This window comes from Triticum aestivum, chromosome 3A (genome assembly GCF_018294505.1).
Source record: "Triticum aestivum cultivar Chinese Spring chromosome 3A, IWGSC CS RefSeq v2.1, whole genome shotgun sequence".
NCBI classification, from domain to species: Eukaryota; Viridiplantae; Streptophyta; class Magnoliopsida; order Poales; family Poaceae; genus Triticum; species Triticum aestivum.
Window position 1 is genome coordinate 520,726,835 of NC_057800.1, and position 8,623 is coordinate 520,735,457.

Here is an 8,623-nt window from a genome sequence, read left to right on the forward strand (position 1 = left end):
CGTTCCCAGGTGGCTTCACGGTCGGAATGGTGTGACCACTTGACTTTGAGGAATTTGATTGACTTGTTGCGAGTCTTGCGTTCAGTCTCTTCAAGAATAGCAACGGGGTGCTCACGATAAGAGAGATCTTCTTGGAGCTCAATGTCTTCAAAGTTGACGGCGCGGTCAGGAGTCTTGAAGCACTTTCAAAGCTGAGAGACATGGAACCCGTCATGCACATTTGCAAAGTTTGAGGGAAGCTCGAGTTGATAGGCGAGATCGCCTCTCTTGCTGACAATCTTGAAAGGTCCCACGTATCTAGGGGCAAGCTTCCCTTTGATACCGAAGCGACGAGTACCTTTCATTGGAGAGACGCGGAGGTAAACATGATCTTGGATCTCGAAAGCCAAATCACGGTGCTTACTATCATAGTAGCTCTTCTAGCGGGATTGGGCTGCTTTGAGGTTATCTCGAATGACTTTGCACATTTCCTCTACCTCTGTGATTAAGTCATTTCCCAGAAGTTGATGTTCACCGGTTTCAGACCAGTTGAGAGGGGTACGACACTTCCTGCCATACAGAATTTCGAATGGGGCCTTGCCCGAACTTGCTTGAAAACTGTTGTTGTAGGAGAATTCAACATATGGAAGACAATCCTCCCACTTCATGCCGAAGGAGATCACACAAGCCCTGAGCATATCTTCAAGAATCTGGTTGACACGCTCGACTTGACCGCTAGTTTGAGGATGGAAAGCTGTGCTGAAGCGGATGTTGGTGCCTATGGCCTTCTAAAAAGAATCCCAAAACTTGGAGGTAAAGATGCTGCCACGGTCTGAAGAGATCACTTGAGGAATACCATGCAGAGAGACAATTCGCGAGGTATAGAGCTCCGTCAATTGAGCTGCAGTGATAGACTCTTTGATAGGCAGAAAGTGAGCCACTTTAGTGAGTTTGTCGATGACAACGAATATAGCATCATTGCCACACTTGGACTTTGGAAACCCAGTCAAGAAGTCCATCTCAATGTGGTCAAACTTCCATTCTGGAATGGCAAGAGGTTGGAGGAGACCAGCTGGCCTCTGGTGTTCTGCCTTCACTCTTCTGCAGACATCGCATTCATTCACGAACTGAGCAATCTCGCGCTACATTCGAGTCAACCAATAAGCCTGCTTGAGGTCCTGATACATCTTCGTGCTCCCAGGGTGGATGGAGAGGAGAGAATTGTGAGCCTCGTTCATGATCACTTTACGAAGGTCACCTTTGGGCACAACAATACGATCCTCGAAGAAGAGAGTGTCCTTGTCATCAAGGCGGTAGCACTTGTACTTGGGTTGACTCTTGGCAATCCCAATCTTCACCTTTTTCACCATAGCATCAAGAAGCTGAGCTTGGCGAATCTGGTCTTCCAAGGTAGGAGAGACTTGAAGGTTGGCGAGGAAACCTTGAGGAACAACTTACAGATTAAGTTTGCGGAAAGCTTCACAAAGCTCGGGTTGATAAGGCTTGAGAATCAGACTGTTGCAATAAGCCTTCCTGCTCAATGCGTCAGCAATCACATTGGCCTTGCCTGGAGTATACTCGATACTCGAATTATACTCTTGAATCATTTAGACCCATCGAGTTTGCCTGAGGTTGAGATTAGGCTGAGTGAAGATGTACTTGAGACTCTTGTGGTCAGTGAAAATGTCCACTTTTCTTCCCAATAAGAGATGTCTCCAAGTCAAAAGAGCACGCACCACTGCCGCCAACTCGAGGTCATGAGTGGGGTAGTTCTTCTCGTTGGGCTTTAACTGGTGAGAGGTATAAGCCACAACTTTCTTCTCTTGCATCAACACTGCACCGAGACCTTGGAGAGAGGCATCGCAAAAGACCTCGTACGGTTTGGATTCGTCAGGAGGAGTCAGAACTGGAGCAGTGACCAATTTCTCTTTCAAAGTGTTGAAAGCAATGTCACACTCCGGAGACCAAACGTACTTGACATGCTTCTGGAGAAGATTTGAGAGAGGCTTTGCGATCTTAGAAAAGTTTTCAACGAATCTTCGGCAGTAGCTTGCGAGACCGAGGAAGCTGCGGAGTTGCTTCATGTTCTGAGGTGGTTCCCAATTCACAATTGCAGACACCTTCTCAGGATTCACTGCAATGCCCTTGGCAAAGATGATATGACCAAGATAAAGAACCTCATCGAGCCAAAATTCGCACTTGGAGAACTTGGCGTAGAACTGGTGTTCCCTCAGCTTATCGAGTACCAAACGCAAGTGCTTGGCATGATCTTCCTTGTTCTTTGAAAAGACCAGAATGTCGTCGAGATAGACCAAAACGAAGTCATTGGTGTAGGTGTTGAAGATGAAGTTCATCATGCAAGAGAAAGTCGGAGGAGCATTGACGAGGCCAAAAGACATGACAGTGTATTCATATGAACCAAAGCTTGTCCTGAAAGCCGTCTTGGGAATATCTTGCTCACGGATTCGAATCTGATGATAACCCAAACGGAGATCAACCTTGGAGAATACTTGGGCACCTTTGAGTTGTTCGAACAACTTGTTGATGTTGGGAAGTGGGTATTTGTTCTTGATGGTCTTCTTGTTCAATGGACGGTAATCAACACAAAGTCGGTCCGTTCCATCCTTCTTATTCACAAAAAGAACACCACAACCCCACGGAGAAGAACTAGGTCGGATGAGACCCATTATCTCTTGCATATCGAGTTGCTTCTTCAGCTCCTTCAACTCTTCAGGTCCGAGCTTGTAAGGACGCTTGCACACTGGTTCCGTACCAGGCTCGAGATCGATGACGAATTCAACTAGCCGGTGCGGAGGCATTCCTGGAAGCTCTTCTGGAAAGACGTCTTGATATTCGCAAACGACTGGAATTTGCGAGATGGCATCCAGTTCACCCTTCTCATTGAGGGAAAACAGACGAATTGTATTATCCCGAGCAGCAAAGACAATTACACCCTCAGACGAATGAGTCAATTGGATCTGCCTGGCTGCACAATCAAGCTGAGCCTTGTGCTTAGAAAGCCAATCCATCCCGAGAATAAGATCAATATCCGAGTTACCAAGAATCATTGGAGAAGCCAGAAACTTGAAATCACCCATCGAGATAGAAATATCCGGAACCTCGTAGTTAGCAAGCAAACAACTACTCGGAGAGACAACTGCTGACGGTTTATGCATAACTTGAGAATACCACCCATGTTTAGATGCAAAAGGTCTCGAGATGAAACAATGCGATGCACCAGAACTTTTGCAGGAACATCGTTAATAGGAAGTTTACCCATGATGACATCTGACGAATCCTCTGCCTGAGCTGCATTCACCATGTTAACCTTGGCGTACTTGGGGTTATGCTTGACCACAACTGTACTTGCCGATGTCACAGGAGGAGGAGGAGGGAGACGCCTCTGATTGAAGCACTTGTTGGCATAGTGACCCTTCTGTTGGCACTTGTTGCACGTGACCTCTGAAAGCGGACGGTGATACGGAGCACTCGATCTTGGAGCTTGAGACGAAGTCTTGTTCTGAAAGCCAGGGTTGGGTGGGTGGGAAGATCCACTGCCACCTTTGCTCTTCTGCTGATACGGCTGACGAAACGGAGGAGGAGGAAGCCAATACTTCTGCTGCTTGGCCACTTGAGTAGAGGAAGAAGGAGTAGCATCTCTGACTCGCTTCTTGGAAGCATCACACCTCAGTTGAGAAGCCTCTTGCTTCAATGCCATGTTGTAGAACTCATCATACCTCAAGGGCTCAAAGAGGACAAGAGCTAGCTGAATTTCTTCTCTGAGACCACCCCTGAACTGGTATATCATGTTCTTCTCGTCAGGGACGTCCTCCTTAGCAAAGCGGGCCAGCTTCTGAAACAACTTGTTGTAGTCATAGACAGACAAAGAGCCTTGCTTCAGGTTGCGGAATTCCTCACGCTTGCTTTCAACCACGCTCTGAGGAATATGATGAGCTTTGAAGTCTTGATAGAATTCATCACAGGTAATCACACGGCCTCCTCTGGAATCCTTGTACTGCTGGAACCATTCTACAGCTTGGTCTTTGAGTTGGAAGGAAGCGAACTTGACAAAGTCCTCAGGCCTGATGTTACTGCACTCAAAATGCTTGCACAAGTCCACGAGCCAATCGTCAGCATCAGTTGCCTCAACACAATTGCTGAAAGTCTTTGGCCCGTTAGCAAGGAACTGGTTGAGTGTAGCAAAGTGATTCTGGTTGTTGCCTTGGTTGCCTTGGTTCGCTTGATTGCGCTCTTGAAGAATTTGCATGATCAACTATGTGTTTGCATTGGTTGCGGCCATCACAGCTTGCCATGCCTCCGGAGGAGGGGAGGTGGTGGCGGATCCTGATTCTGATTCTGATTGCTGCTCTTAGCGGGAGCCATCCTAAAGAGGGTGACAACCGTTAGCACATTGACAGATAAAATAAAGCTGAATCCAACGGGTTGAAATTGCAACATATAGTCTTCACATCCGAACAAAATGAACGAATGCATTCCACTTGAAATGGTCACATATCCATAAATTGAGAAGCCACTTAGAATTTAGGTAGAGGAATAAATCAACAAGGTACGAAGCAAGAACGAATACTCGGTAAGAAATCCCCATCTCAAACCAAATATCCGTGGAAGAAGAACTAGAGCTACAAGAATTCCCACCTATGAAACTCCCGAACCTTTCCGGTTATGCAATCAGGTGTTGGGGATACAGGGGAAGCATAATATCTCACCCAAAACTAGCAAATCCTACATCCAGCTGTATCCATCCTTCAACACATAACCGAGAAAAACTTCGGAAACCATCTACCTCAACCTTCGAAAAGCATCCGTTATACAAGTTATGGCAATACTCCCGAACTCCCGCCCCAGTACTGGGTGGCGTCGAGGTTATCTCACCAACGAACTGCATAAAAGAGATTTTCTATGTCAGCGTACTAAACTCAGGTATTTCAGAACTGCAACGATAAAATTGTGACGACAACACCTCGGAGCTCAACTCCCCGGGACACTGCCACAACCCCTAAAGACAGGAGGCACCAAGAACAATGTTCTCGTCACAAAACCATCGGAATGATTCCAAGATACCCGCGTGATCCTAAATTTTTTTTCGTGAAATTTGAGAAGAGAAGAGTCAAAACTCTACATCATGATGCCTTACCAGAGCGATGAGGAGACTGGGAATAAAAAGAATTCCTAAACTCTCCTATATATAATTCCTAAATGACTCAAAACATTTTTTAGACTCAACAACGGCTGCTAAAAAGGATCAAGCAATGGGGGTTCCTAAGGTCGGGGAAGGCTCTGATACCAACTTGTAACGCCCTCGATGCGGCTATAGCTCCTACGTGTCGAGGCACGACTTAGAGGCATAACCGCATTGAAAGCAATGTCGCAAGTTAGGCAATCTTCACAACATCCCATGTAATATATAGATAATAAAAGGGGAGATACATAGTTGGCTTACACTCGCCACGTCAATCAAAGTACATAAATAGCATTACAACATTCAAACACTCATGGCCCGACTATGATGCCAAAATAAAAGATCAACCCAACATGCGACATGGTCCCGATCGCCCCAACTGGGCACCACTACTGATCATCAGGGAAAGAAACATAGTAACGGCGTGAGTCCTCGTCGAACTCCCACTTGAGCTCAAGCGCGTCATTTGGAACGGAGTCATCAGGCCCTGCATCTGGTTTGGAAGTAATCTATGAGCCACAGGGACTTAGCAATCTCGCACCCTCGCAATCAAGACTATTTAAGCTTATAGGTAAGGCAAGGTACAATATGTGGAGCTGCAGCAAGCGACTAGCATATATGGTGGCTAACCTGTTCGCAAAAGAGAGCGAGAAGAGAAGGAAAAGCGCGAACGAATAACTAGAGAACAACCTGCCACAAGCATTACTCCAACACCGTGTTCACTTCCCGGACTCCGCCGAGAAGAGACCATCACGGTAACTCACACAGTTGGTTCATTGTAATTAAGTTAAGGTTCAAGTTATCTACAACCGGACATTAACAAATTCCCATCTGCCCATAACCGCGGGCACGGCTTTCGAAAGTTCAAATCCCTACAGGGGAGTCCCAACTTAGCCCATGACAAGCTCTCACGGCCAACGAAGGAATAGACCTTCTCCCGAGACATTCCGATCAGACTCGGTATCCCGATTCTACAAGACACTTCGACAAGTTAAAACAAATCCAGCAATACCGCCCGAATGTGCCGACAAATCCCGATAGGAGCTGCATATATCTCGTTCTCAGGGCACACTCAGATTGTCTAAACTTCCGATAGGCCAGCCCAGAGTTGCCCCTGGTGGCCATCGGCAGCTGACGAGGTGGACCAACACTCAGAGGAGCACTGGCCCGGGGGGGTTTAAAATAAGATGACCCTCGGGCTCCAGAAACCCAAGGGAAAAAGGGGCTAGGTGGCAAATGGTAAAACCAAGGTTGGGCATTGCTGGAAAAGCTTTAATCAAGGCGAACTATCAAGGGGTTCCCATTATCACCCAACCGCGTAAGGAACGCAAAATCCGGGAACATAACACCGATATGACGGAAACTAGGGCCGCAAGAGTGGAACAAAACACTAGGCGAGAGGCCGAGCCTTCCACCCTTTACCAAGTATATAGATGCATTAAGATAACAAGATAATATAATGATATCCCAACAAGTAAATAATGTTCCAACAAGGAACGGTCTCCAATCTTCACCTGCAACTAGCAATGCTATAAGAGGGGCTGAGCAAAGCGGTAACATAGCCAATCAACGGTTTGCTAGGATATGGTGGGTTAGAGGTTGGACATGGCAAATAGGGAGGCATGATAAGCAAGTGGTAGGCATCGTAGCATAGGCATAGCAAAAGAGCGAGCATCTAGCAAAGCAAAGATACAAGTGATTTCGAGGGTATGATCATCTTGCCTGCAAAGTTGACAGAGTTGACTGGATCCTCGAAAGAAAACTCAATGGGCTCCTCATTAGCGAACTCGTCTCCCGGCTCTACCCAAACAATACAAACAAGCAACAAGGACACAATCAACCACGTGCAAATGCAAACAACATGATGCAAACATGGTATGCTATGCGGGATGCGATATGTGATGCATATGCAAGATTTGACAAGGAATGAATGTACCTGGCCTCAACTTGGAAATGCAAGTGTGCCACTGGAAAGGTGAGATGAAATCGCTTGAAAACGATATAAAGAACGTCGGAATCAGAGTTACGGTTTGGAAATGGCAAGCAATTCAAATATGGCACCGGTCTGCGATATACAGCAAGTAGCCATCTAAATGCAACAAGATGAATATGCTATAGCACTCAAACATGACAAAAAAAATACATGGCAGGGATCCATTCATGAAGCTTAACAAAATATGAACTCTGAGCTACGGCCAATTCATCCATTAACAGGTTCAAACAAGCATGGCAAAAATGTATTTGGTAAACAGATTTCAGACTTGGTGAAATTAACACTTGTCTGGAATCTCAGATCAGGTAGCACACTTTGGAGCATGAAAACTATATGCTATAGGGCCTGAACATGGCAAAGTAAAGCATGGCATGGAGCTACTCAAAGAGCTTAACAAAAGTCCCTTAGTGACCTTGAGCCAAAAGGGATCAGAAAATACATTTGCAAGCATGTGAACATGGCAAAAACATAATCAGTTCACAGACTTAGTGAGAAACTGGAGCATGCTAAATCAGATATCAAGTAGGCATGTTTACGAGCTCGATGCACTCACTACAGAGCAAGTCATGACAATCTAAGCATACACCCATCAAGAATATACATTATACAAGCTATACATGGCAAGAACAATAACATAGCATGCACGGATCAACTACAACATCCTCGGCAAAATCACTAACAAGTAGACAATCTGGCCAGATTCACGAAATAGAAAAAGTAGAGCTCGATTGACTCAAGCTAGGGTGCTCCATTATTGCAAACAAAGACATGGATGGATAGAGCACTACAAGATTAACAAAACATCCTTACTGATCATCCTCAAAAGAGGCACGGATCACTAGGAAACAACATGAACATATGGCATATTGAGATAAACAGATCAAGGACTTAGTGGAATTGCTAAGTCTCTGAAATCAGCATTAACGAATGCACCACTTTGCAAGCTTGTGCTAGTCACCACACACATCACAAAAATACATGGGTTGCACCTCTGGAAAGATGGCAAAACATATAACAAAACACATGTAGAGCTCAGGGGCATATCATGCACACAATAATCATGGCAAAAATGACAAATGTCTAATTGGAGCAGCAGATCTGACAATTATCTCAAATAGCACTCTTCCAACAGCATTTCGGGCATCAAGATGAACTTAAATGAAAATGATGCAATGAGATGAAATGATGTGCTCTCTGGGGCGAACATTTTGATATGCTATATGCCCAAAACGGAGCTACGGATGCAAAGATGTAGCAGGTCAAAGTATGCAAATTAAACTAGGACTTAGTAAAAAAAAGGGTCAACCCCTAGGGTTTTCTAGATCTGGATCGGATCTCGCCGGAGCATGCAAAACGAGGATCGCCGGGGATGGAGTTGGAGGATGCCGGAGCTCGTCGGGGAAGCGGGGGCCGGCCGGATCTCGCCGGATCCGGGGCCGGGGCGCCGCTAG